Here is a 12,593-nt window from a genome sequence, read left to right on the forward strand (position 1 = left end):
GCCCAGCCTTGGGCAGAACATCTGCTCTTGGGAGATGTCTCCTTCGTAGTTCCCTGAAGTCATATTTCTTGGGGAGATGCTTCAGATAAGGTAGGTTTTTTTTTTTTTTTCTCTGTTGGGGCCAATGCTTGAGGTAGTTTTACTGCTAAGAGCTGTGAAACAGGAGACTGCCAAACCATCAGCCAGGGTGGAGGAAAGATTGCCAGAGAAAATTATATTACAAAATCACTGTTAGAAGAAGACATGATCAGAGACTATGCAAATAAAAATGGAGAGTGGAATAATGGAGATAAGAAAAGTAGAAAATATAACAACAACAATAGCATTTCATTGGCTTTTGCTATTTTTTGTAGTACTTGCCAAGTTTCTTTTTTATACTTTATTTATTTAAATTTTATGTGCATTGTTGTTTTACCTGCATGTGTGTCAGTGTGAAGGTGTCAGATCTTGGAGTCACAAACAGTTGTGTGCTGTCATGTGGGTGCTGGGAATTGAACCTGCCTCCACTGGAAGAGCAGTTAGTGCTCTTAACCACTGAGCCATCTTTCCAGCCTCCATCAAGGTTCTAATATGTACAATTTGTGGTGATTTCTTTTCTTTTTCTAAGTAAACATACATGTTTGCAATGAATTTTGTGTCCTTTTTTCTATAGAGAGACCTATAACTGCATAGACTTTGGTTCCAATACAGTATGGATCTTCCTTTCCTGTGTATATGGTAACTTAGATATTGTAAAGAAGTTTAAAAAGATGATTTTGTGAATACAAATCATGTTTTTGGTGCACAAAAGAAACTTTGAAATGCTTCAAAAAGAAGAGAAAATGATCAAATTATAAAAGTGTTAGTTATGACACTCTAATAAATAAAATTAAAATATTTCTAAACAAGCATACAAAATCAACTATAAGCCAGGTGTGGTAGCTCACACCTATAATTCAACTGAGAGTGGAGATTGCCAAGAGTTCTAGGCCAGTTTGGGCCATAAAATGAGACCCTATCCTAAACAACAGCAGCAATAAATGTCCAGCTACACTAATAGTTAAAGTCCAGTTTCTTATGCACAACTTTTTCATAGGAAATGGGACAAAGGGCTTTTTTCTTTTATTGCTCTATTGTCCTAGTTGCTCAGTCACAGAATAAGAAACAAAGAAAATGCATGTTGTTATGAGGCCGAAACTAAGCAGTTATAAAGAAGCTTCAGGGATATTAAATATTACAACCAGTATTGAAAAGGCTTTAACAGCAGAACACAAAGGAAGAAATGGGAAAAGCAAGAAGGATATTCACCTACCCTGAAGCATCTCACCCCAAAGGTAGGAATATACAGTTCAGGACATTCTATGACTTTCCACCATTCTCATAATTCCATCAATACTTAAGCCAAGAGATGGTCGTAAAAGCCTTGGTCACTGTAATCGTGTCTGAGTGACATGAATTATTAAGACTTAATAAACTAAAAAAAGAAAAGTTTTGGACTCACAAACTTATGGCAGTGATTTTATTCCACTTAGGAAAATAAAGCCAAGAAAGTAATCAAATTCCAGGTTGCTCCAATATTGTTTTGTAAAGAACTGGAGAGATGAATCAGTGGTTTAAAACACTGGCTTCTCTTTCTGGGGACATGGGTTCAACTTCTATCACTCACATGACACCTCATGACTATCCATGACTCCAGTTTCAGAGGTTTCATTGCTCCCTTCTGACTTCTGTGGGCACTAGGCACACATATGCTATACAAACATACATGCAGACAAACAGCCATACACATAAAAATAATACATGAATCAATTTTTTAAAGCTGATGAAATGAATTAAGGCTACAGACATAGCTCTTAGCATGTAGGGCCTAGCATGCATGAGGCCCTAGATTCAATCCTCAGTACCTGAAAAAGGGTCTGCAAATAAATTAAATTGTTTTATTAATTTCCATTTTAAAGATAGCATGATGCCTTCATCCCAGTTATTACAGTTTGAAATGCAATGCAAACAATATGTTTTGGGGTTTTTTTTGTAAGACTTTAGATATATTTGTTATTAATTTCCTATAGGAGTCTTCATTATGTGGGACTTTTTAAACTTATAATACTTTTTTTCTTTCACAAAAAAGCTCAGGTTATTTAACACAAGATTTGAACTAAATTAACTTATAATAATGTCTTTATTAAAAAAGGAACCTCTGCCGGGTGTGGTGGGGCACCCCTTTAATCCCAGTACTCAGAGATGCAGAGGCAGGAGGATCTCTGTGAGTTTGAGGCCAGCCTGGTCTAGAAATCGAGTCCAGGGCAGCTCAGGCTACACAGAGAAACCCTGTCTCAAAAAACAACAATAACAAGAAGAATCTTGTATTTTAAACATCCAACAACGGCAGTAACTTTTGCAGACTAACAACGTGACTCCATTTTGTACAGCAAGGTTTAAAGTGTCATATTTCTTTGTTAATTTTTAAAAACTTAATCAGTCTAAATGTATAAGTGTTTTGCTTTTATATATATATATATATTTGTATGTATCTATGTATATGAGTACAACATGTGTGCAATACCCTTGGAGGCTAGAAGAGGGTAGTGAATCCCCTAGAACTGGAGTTATAAACCATTGCAAGCAGCCACGTGGGTGTTGGGAAACGAACCTGAGTCCTCTAAAAGAGCAGCAAGTGCTCTTAACTCCTGAGCCATCTCTCCAGCCCCTCTCTGTCAACTTTGGATTTATTATCTGTCATCATATTATCCTTCAGTGTTGCCTTACTATCATTTTATTTTTGTTACTTTGAGTAATAATTGAATAAATATCTACTTGGCCAATATCCAAAGAATAAAAATGTGCATATGTGATTTTTTTTTTTTTTTTGAGATAGGCTGGTCTTAAACTTACGATGTAGACCAGGTAACCCTACACTTTTGTTCTTCCGCCTTCAACTCCCAAGGGCTGAGATTCCAGGCATGCCACTCCACTTAGTTTATATGATTCTGGTGATCAAGCACAGTACTTCATATGTGGTAAGCAAGCACTCAACCTACTGAGTCCTCATGACTTTCCAATCACTAATTACTTTTCACTTCTGCATTCACAGCACAGTCTGTATATAATATGTATATATGTACATAAATACATGTAATTGTGTATTATGTTAATAACATTCATAAAGCTTCTTATAATAGAGGTCTGAATGAACAGAGCCCCTTTAAATAACTAATACAGGAAGTAAAAAGATGAGTTGGTAGTTAAGAGCACTCGTTGGCTGCTTTGCCAGAGGACCTGGGTTCAGTCTCTAGCATTTGCATGGTATGTCACAACTATTTTGGGTGTAAACATGTTTTTGTTTTTATTTCAGGTGTAGGATATGGGGCTGATTCATATTGTCCACAGCAGCATACTATTTGCCTGGTGTAGGCTCTGGGAGGGGCTCTTTGCCAGCTGCACATACATTAATTCTGAAGACTCTGGAGAGGAAATAAGTGCCAGACCCCGGAGAATGTTGAGGGAGGCTCCAAGAAAGAACAAGGCTGCTGTTGCTCCTCCCTGCAGCTCCTGGTTGCTGTTGATGCAGTTTGATGAGAAGAAGTTGGAGATGTCCTGAAACAAAGATTCAAAGATTGGACTTTCCACAAGGAACCTGACAATCCTAACCAGCAGGAAGTACCTAAAAAAAAAAAAAAAACAAAAAACAAACAAAAAAAACCTATACCCCTTCTTCCCACTAACTTTTATCCCCTACCCAGTGTTGGGGTGTTGGAAGAGATTGGGGTGCAGAAGGGAGAAAGGTATAAGAAACATAAATAAAATAGAGTATAAAAATTAACGCCAACAAATGGTGCCAAGATGTCAGGTTTAGAATAATGGCTAATGCCACAGAGGAGACAGCAGGGTACAGAGAAATGAATATACTGTTTCAGGATATGAGCAAAGGGTTTACTGTAGCTGCTCTCCTGCTTTGCTCTCAGAGGGGATTCTCTGGTTTTGTTTCGTTGCCCTCCTGTATTTCATTTTTAAAGAAGGTTGTGAGAATGGTTGAATAATTGGAAAAGTTGCAAGTGAATATACAGGGGTTTGAAAAACAAAACAAAAAAAGGATGAAATAGGAAAATCAGAAGATTCACTCATTTTAGAAAGGATTATAGAGTAGGCAGTGCAACTAGAAAAATTGCGGGTAGAGGCTGAAACGCTTGGAAAACAAAAAGTGCCATTGGCAAAGAAAGAAGAACACCTGGTAACTAAGAGCCAGAATTCTTCACAATTGCTGCCCTGGCCTGCCCTGCTCCAGGAACTTTTGGTGTGTAGTTCCCACAGCTGCTGCATGAGGCAAGGGGCTGGAAGGAGCAGAAGGCCTTACAGAGTAAACGGGTTAAAGAGGAACAGCTTGTTTCAAGGAAAAAGGTTAATCTAGAGCAAACTGAGCTGCCAGAGGAGCAGCGTCAGGTTAAGAGATTAACTTTCCCAGTACTCACCAAAAACCTTAGATAGTAAAATCTTCAGTGCTTGCAGTAAATTTTGTCATTTGAAAAGAAAATTTGACCAAGCTGCTGAAAGCCTCAGAGCTCAAAATGGCTGGTACGTTGTTAAATCTGAGAAATACGGTAAGTTCCACCACAGAAGCAAGCCAGCCATTTCAGGCAGCGTTGGCTTCTAGGCAAGAATGTTTACACAGTATACTGGAGTTTGTAGCACTGTGATAAAAGGGGCCATTTGACTATTGAATGCATGTCTCACTTCCCTCAGCATCTCCAAACGCAGCTCTCACAGATCTCCAGCATCTGTCTCTGCTCAGTTTTAGAGCAGAATAACATGTTGACTGCCATGCTCTCAAAGTGCTTCCTCAGGACCTCTTCTCCAGAATTAATTGGGCACTCCAGGAGTACCTGGAAGTTAACTGGAGGAAAGAGGTCTTCTGGGATCTCGTCGGCCTCATGCCCATCCAAGGGTATGTTCTGCTTTCCCATGAGAATCAGAATCTCAAATAATGATTTGAGGTACTTTTTTTAATGTGAATTTTTTTATTTTTTTATTAATTAATTCAATTTACATCTTGGTCATAGGCCCTTCCCTCCTCTTCTCCCAGTCCCACCCTCCCTCCTGCATCCCACTCCCCTATTCCTCCGAATTTGCCCAGACACCCCAGCTACCTGCAGCTCTCATGGCTCTTGCATCTTCGATGTCTTCAGGCTCTCCAGTGCAATTCAGGCTTCACTTTCACAGCTTCATGCAATAAATGGCCTCTCTGGGCCTCCTTGCAGGGACTTCCTTGTCCCAAGACTGACATCAGTGAATTTCCTTAACAAGGAAGGAAGATTCCACAACCCCTTCACTCCTGTATCTTCTCTGAAGCTATAACCATTTGGTAGGTGCCTGCAAGATTCTGCTGTTTGCTCTGGATGGAACTTGGCCCCTTCCTTGAATTACCTTTATAACCTTTGTTGTTGTGTTTTTTTTTAATTGAATTTTTATTTTTTATATTAATCACAGGTTACTTACTTTGTATCCCAGCCACAGCCCCCTCCCTCATTCCCTCCCAATCCCACCCTCCCCCTTTCATCTCCTCCCCGCCCCCTCTCCAAGTCCACTGATAGGGGAGGACCTCCTCCCCTTCCATCTGACCCTAGCTTATCAAGTCTCCTCAGGACTGGCTGCAATGTCCTCCTCTGTGGCCTAGCAAGGCTGCTTCTCCCACGAGGAGTTGCGGGGGAGGTCAAAGAGCCAGCCACTGAGTTCATGATTTGAGGTACTCTTTGTTCTCCTTTTCGTCAAGGGTTAAAGGCAATACATTTCCATGCTGTTGAGCGTTACTGTTAGCTTCCTGTTCTTGTTCAGAAGTTTCCTCATTTTTTTTTTTTTCTGTTTCAGTGACCTGATTTCTTCACTCAATTCTTTTATTCATTTTCTGTGTCTGCTACTTGGATTGTTCAAGTGACTGGTAAGAGCAAATATTGTTGGTATTGCACTATCTTAAGGAACTGTCCAATAAGGACTAGTTTTACACATCATAGAGGTCTCAAAGTGTTTGGCACATAGTCGATAATGCTTATTTAGTTGATCAGATGTTTTATCTTCTAAGTCTGCTCTCCTACAGTTCTCAACCCATTTCTGGCATCTGGTCCGGTCCCACCGGATCCTGAAGAAGGCTAGGTCGGACTGTATGCTCTTCCCTCTGCAGTTGGGGGCAGCGCAGAAGTTATGGGTCTAGCCCTCCCCTCCCCTCCCCGCCTTCTCAGGGCAGCTGGGCCGCCTCTCGGGGCGGGTACTCGAGCGCTTTTTTACCTCCTGAAAGACCATACAGAATGCTCAGGTTTAACATCTATCTTCTCTGCTAGAAGCTTTGGTGATACAAAATGGACATGTTGGCAGGCTCAAGGTGGCTGTAACCAGTGCCCAGATTAGCACAGGAAGAAATAATTGTGACACCCCTGATAGTTGCTCAAAGCTTACTCTTCTGGTAAAAACTTTCACAAGGATGACTCTCATGTTTTTTTGTTTTGTTTTGTTTTGTTTTGGCTCTCACCTTTTTGGGGGCCATTGGTTAATAAAAGCATGCTACTTTTGTCTAGATCTTGTGTTTTTTTTTTTTTAACTTTTATTAGTTACACTTTATTCACTTTGTATCCCCCCATAAGCCCCTCCCTCCTCCCCTCCCAATCCCACCCTCACACCCCCTTCTTCACTCATGCCCCTCCCCAAGTCCCCTGATAGGGGAGGTCCTCCTCTCCTTCCTTCTGATCTTAGTTTATCAAATCTCATCAGGAGTGGCTGCATTGTCATCTTCTGTGGCCTGGTAAGGCTGCTCCTCCCTCAGGGGAGAGGTGTAGATCTTGTGTTTTTAATCTGGTAAAGTGAATGTCATGTAGGATATATGAAAGTTTCAAAATAAACTTTTTTTTTTCTTTTGAGGCAGAATACTCAGTGTAGCCTTGGCTGGCCTGGAACTCAGAGAGATCTGCTTGCCTTCTGCTTTCCAAGTGTTGGGATTGAAGGCATGAGCCATCAACAATGGACCAAATTAAACTATGATGCAAGGATTCTATTCACCTACTACAGAAAATCAAAGAGTTCTAGAGTCCCTCTAATACAGGATATTGGCTTCTTATCACATCGAAGAAGTTACAGGAGACTGGTTATTAACCTTTAACTCCTCTGTGTTGCTGGTATAAAACACTGACTGAAAACAACTTAGGGAAGGAAAGGGTTTATTTTGGCTTGCAGGTTACAGTATATCATTGAGGGAAGTCAGGGCAGGAACATGAAACAGAAACCCTGGAAGGACACTGCTTGCTGGCTCTGTCCCATGCTCTGTTACCTTTCTTATACAGCCCAGGCCCACCATCCCAAGAAATGCTAGCTATTGCTCACTGTGGGTTGGGCCCTCCCACATCAATTTACAATCAAGATTATCGTCTACAGACATGCCCACAGGGAAATCTGATCTGAGAAATCCCTCAATTGAGAGCCCTTCTTCAGGTGACTCTAGGCTGTGTCAAATTGACAGTTAAAGCTGACTAGCACATTCCCTTAAAAAAATTTCTGGGACCACAGGCCCAGAATTGGGCTAGTGGCAGGAGAGTAGGATGGTATGGTGATTTGAATGAGAAATGTCCTCTATAAGCTCATTTAGTTGGTCCCAAATGTTGTTGGTGTTTAGGATGGTTATGTAACCTTTAGGCAGTAAAGGCTTACTGGAGGAAGCAATCGCTGAGGGCCCCACTTCCTGTTCTCTTTTTGCTTCCTGAGTGTGAATAAAATGTAAACAGTCAGTTCCTGCTGCTGAATGCCATAATTTTCCTGACTGTTGCCATGCTTTCCCCACCATAAGGGACTCTCCCTCTAGAACCATCAGCCCAAATCAGCCCTAAGTTGATTTGGTCATGGTATTTTATCATAGCAACAAAATAGTAATTTATACAGATGGTACTGAGATAAACGTATGAGAGAAATCAAAGGCAGAAGAAATCTGGACCCATACCCCATAAGTTACAATTACAAAGTAGAGCATGTATGAGAAAAATCTATCTACATGTGTGAGAAAGTGTGTACTATGTGAATGACCTATAAAGGATCAAGCCCCTTGTAGACTCAGGTTTGTTAGTCTGAGTCCTTTTCCAGCTCTCTGGCCCACTTCTATCTACTCTTGCGAGTACATTTCTCTTTGTTAATAAAGTATCTCTTTTTCTACAACCAAAAAAAAAAAGAGAGAGAGAGAAAGAAGGAAAGAAAGATTATAGAGATTCAGGATATGGAGGCAAAAGGATCAAGAGTTCAAGGCCAGCCAAGGCAACATAAGTGAATTTGAGGCCAAACTACGGTATCTAAGGACTGTGAAAGATAGGGTGGGGCTCACCTTGCTCTTTCCCATATTTGCCCCGTTGGCAGCTTACATGTGTGTGGACTTAATGGAACAACTCACCAACATCTATGGCAAAAAAGAAGTATCACAATGTAGAAAATGTATAGAAAAATCTGGAGTGTCTTTAGTATAGACACAAAGGAATTCAGCACACACTGAAGAAACCCACACATGTATGTTTACACATTTGTTCTCTTGCTTGCTGAGCACACTCAAGAATCCTGGCTGGCCTGAAACTAGCTATGTGAACTAGGCTGCCCTGGAACTCACAAAGACCCACTTGCCTTTGCCTCTGGAATGCTTGGATTAAATGTGTAAACTATCATGTCCAGTAACAGTAGCTTTGTTCTCAATGACTAAGTGATAGAATGAACCAAAGTATCCATCGGCACAGGAATAATAAAGAAAATGTGGTATGTATATACTGTTGGGGTTTCATGTAACCATAAATAATGAAATTATGTAATTTGTAGGAAAATAGATATAACTGAAGATTATTATGTTAAGTGAAATAAGTCAGACTTGGAAAGACAAATATCAAATAATTTTTCTCTCATGTATGGAATCTACATTTAAAAAAAAATGACATGTGACTTGAAAGTAGACTATTTAGGGAGAGGGATAGGACTAGTTGTATGGCACAAGAGAGTAACAAAAAGTGAATATGATCAATGTGTGTGATAGACAATATGTAATGCCCTCAAGAAGCCCATTATTTTATACATCAAATATGTGCTAATAAAAAGAAAAAAGCTTGTATCCTCAGACAGTGACTGTGGTTACAATTCAGATAAATGGACTGAGCTTCAGAAATGCAGAGCACTAGAAATGGAACCCAGGACCTTACACATGCTAGGTAAGTGCTCTATCTCTGAACCACATCTCTAGCCCAAAATTGCCTTTTGATAGAGGGATCTGAGTTATGAACCTATTAATCTTGGCTTTTATTCAGTCAAACTACAATACATTTTCAGTTGAGTTTACATCTGTAGAGGAAGTGGGCCAGTGTGGATTGGCTCATCTCAAGTACTGCCAAAGATGTGTCATACCACTTCCCAGAGGCTTCTTGGCTTTTGATAAAAAGGAGCTATTTGAAACAATCAAGCTATATGTGTTGACATTTGCCAGTAATCTCTGATCTTGGGAAGCTGAGTAAGGATGACTGAAAATTCAAAGGGATCCTGGGCTTCTGTAGGAGTCTGAGGCTACATAAACCTCCTCTCATAAGAAAGGAGAATGGTGGGGAGGGGAGATAGAAGAAGGGAGGATATATAGATGCATTAGTCAATTTCAGTTGAGTTTTTTGCCTCTTAAACTATAGGCAGATACATAAAACTAATAGCTATAGGGCTGGGATATAGCTCATATGTAGAGTAGACCCTGGGTGCAGACCCCGGTACCAGAAAGATAATTTTCATCTCACCAGAAATATCACCCACCAAAGTAAAACTGAAATAACCACATTCCAGACACCAACTCTATAGAACAAGGACTGAATTTGAAATGGGGTAGAGCTACCCTGAAGACCTGAAGGTCACAGCCTTACTGAGACCCAAAAAACAAGGAAAACTTCAGACCTACCAGGATGTTGTTGGAGAAACTCCTGTCTCCCTGAACCAAAGGCAGGAAAATGATTTCTAGAACAATGGAAACAACAAAATAAAGTCTCTTTTGGCACTATCAAAAAATGAGAAAGATACAATACATATACAGGAAGAGCTAAGAAAAAAAATGACAGCATTCAAAGGAAATGCACATTAAAACAAAACAAAACCATATGACAATCCCTGTACTATGACAGATAGCTACTGTCCCCGAGGGATTTGCCTCAGTGTTCTGTTAGAAGGTTTTTCTCAATAAAAAAAAATTAAAGGGAGTCTTACATTGTATTTATAAATCATGTTGATAATTTTAATTGCGTATATGTTGCACAAATTAAGGTTTTATTTGTTTTCCAGGATCTGTGAATTTTTAAAAATTAATCATCCCACAATTAAATAAATAAATAAATAATCTTAATATAAAAATGATGACACTGATTTGTTGGCCATAATCCTATAAACTACTACGGAGGCTAAGGCAGAAGGGTCACAGTGAGTCCATGATTCACTAGCACAGACAACACAAAAATAATTGTGTCTGCAAAAACAATGAAATGGAATGGAACAAATGGAAATAAAATAAAAACCTTGTAGTGAGAGCAATGAAAATGTACTGTTGACATTGAACTGTCCACAGAAAAAATGACTGATGGCAATTTTTGTTTTTGAGACAGGGTCTCACTCTATACCCTAGACTTTCTTGCGATTAGTGGCAATCCTCCCTCCTTAGCCTATTCAGTGCTAGGTTATGGTGTGCTCACCTGCGCATGTGCTTGTGAAAGCCAAATTGAAAGGTGGAAGCTATTATTATTTTTTAAAATTTTTTTATTGTTAGCTTTTTATTTATGTGCATGGATGTTTTGCCTGCATGTATGCCTGCACACCATGTGTGGGTTTAGCAAAGGCTAGAAGAGCAAGAGTCTCACTGCATGGCCCTGGCTTTCCTGGAACTCACTGTGCAGATCAGGCTGGCCTAGAACACACAAAGATCTACCTGCCTCTGCCTCCTGAGTGCTAAGATTAAAGGTGATTCTTGGCTCCTTTTAATTATTAAAACAAAAATGGAATGAAATTTCTGGGTTCAGGAATGAATAGGAATACAACAAAAATCCTAATGTCTCTGATTCTTCTAAAAGCATAAAAAACACAAGGAGAGAGCCGGGCAGTGGTGGCACACACCTTTAATCCACCAAGGGGGTCCTCCTCAAAGGAGCTAGTACTTACATGACCTTTAGCACCCAGGCATAGGTAGAGTGGAAAGAGAAATTACTGCCTTCAGCTTACATTTCTATCTCCTCCTCAGTGCCCTGAGTTTCTCCTTAAGCAACGAAGGTGTGCAAAGTACAAGCCCCCATACATAGGTGGCAGAGGAAGCATCCGTCTCACGCTGTAGGTGAGCGCTGTGTGAAGAGACCAAGGCAGAGGCCTACTTGTGACAGTGCCTTGCTGAGTCGCCTGTTGTCCCTCATGGGTGAGACCCACTTCCAGGAGGAGCCAAGCAGCTAGGGTGCCCCTGAGAAGAGCTATGTCACGAAGGCCCAGGATCCTCCAGCCGTGGCCTATGCTTGGCTATCACTTCACTTTTGGCTTCAGTTTGCTTACTGAACACAAGGAGGAACTGCAGGTGATAGCAGACTCCCACCTTGAGCTGAGAAACGGGGAAGGAAACTTATTCAGGTCAGAGGAATAACTATCACAGAACAGACTCAATGGCTGGGGACCAAAGTGGCACAGAAACTTGACTCAAGTCATACAACAGAGCTGGGGTATCTTGCTGATCCTCCAGCTCCTAACCTGCTTATCATTCATCAAGAGCACACTGGCAGCTGGGTAATGGTGGCACATGCCCATAGTCCCAGCATTCGGGAAGCAGAGGCAGGTGGATCTCTGTGAATTGGGGAGGCCAGCCTGGTCTACAGAGTGAGAACAGCCAAAGCTACACAAAGAAACCCTGTCTCAAACAAACAAAACAAAAACAAGGAGAAAAAAATTGTAGCACCCTACAATCTACAGTTTTCAAGAAGCCAAGATGCAGACAACTAGAAAACTCCAGATAGGGATGCAGAGCTCAGGAAAACAGAAAAAAAACAACCACCTTAGGCCATCAGGGTTTGACAAGGCAGCGTTGCTAATGGCCTCAGCGATTCCTAGAATGTACCAAGTGTGATCCAGTCAAGCAAGACCCTTCCCAACTGTACTTGGATATACCTGCGTGCAAATGAGCTCAGGTCCAGTCAGATGGTAGGCACCGCTGAGGCCAGAACAGCAGAAACAAGGTAAACAAAAATGGGTGGCGGGTGGGGCCGGAAGCCCGAGCGGCGCTGCGACCAGGAGAGGGCGCCTGAGAACCGAGGAAGCCGCGGATTTCTCAGTTCCTGGGTCATGCCTGTGCAAAGGCTGGTGTCTAGGATACAGAGCGTATTCAAATATCAACAGGGAAACAAAAGTAAACGGAAGTTTTCTCCTTTGCACAAAAGAGAAAAAAGCTACCCAAAGCAAACAGTCTTAAGTGGCAAGCAGGTTACCAGCTGTGTTCTTCACAGTCTCTATTGTGCTTGCATCCATTCTTGTCATATGATTTGTTTTTGTTTTGGGGTCTGAGTCTCACGCAGCCCAGGATGGCCTCAAATTTGCTATGCAGACAGGTCTGGCCTTGAACTTCT

The 12,593-nt window shown here is 41.0% G+C and overlaps 1 long non-coding RNA gene across 2 annotated transcripts; it reads right to left on the reverse strand.

Annotated features, from left to right (window-relative positions):
* Positions 1-1,549: 1,549 nt before the first annotated feature.
* LOC132650072 (uncharacterized) lies at positions 1,550-12,242 on the reverse strand. 2 transcript variants are annotated; one of them, XR_009588432.1, is made up of 4 exons: positions 12,139-12,242; positions 9,911-9,966; positions 8,324-8,395; positions 1,550-3,573 (listed from the first exon to the last, which is right to left on the reverse strand). It is a non-coding gene; the product is annotated as an uncharacterized LOC132650072 (long non-coding RNA). The 2 variants fall into 2 exon arrangements; XR_009588431.1 differs by lacking the exon at positions 8,324-8,395.
* Between the last annotated feature and the right edge of the window lie 351 nt (positions 12,243-12,593).

This window comes from Meriones unguiculatus, chromosome X (assembly GCF_030254825.1).
Source record: "Meriones unguiculatus strain TT.TT164.6M chromosome X, Bangor_MerUng_6.1, whole genome shotgun sequence".
Taxonomy (NCBI): Eukaryota; Metazoa; Chordata; class Mammalia; order Rodentia; family Muridae; genus Meriones; species Meriones unguiculatus.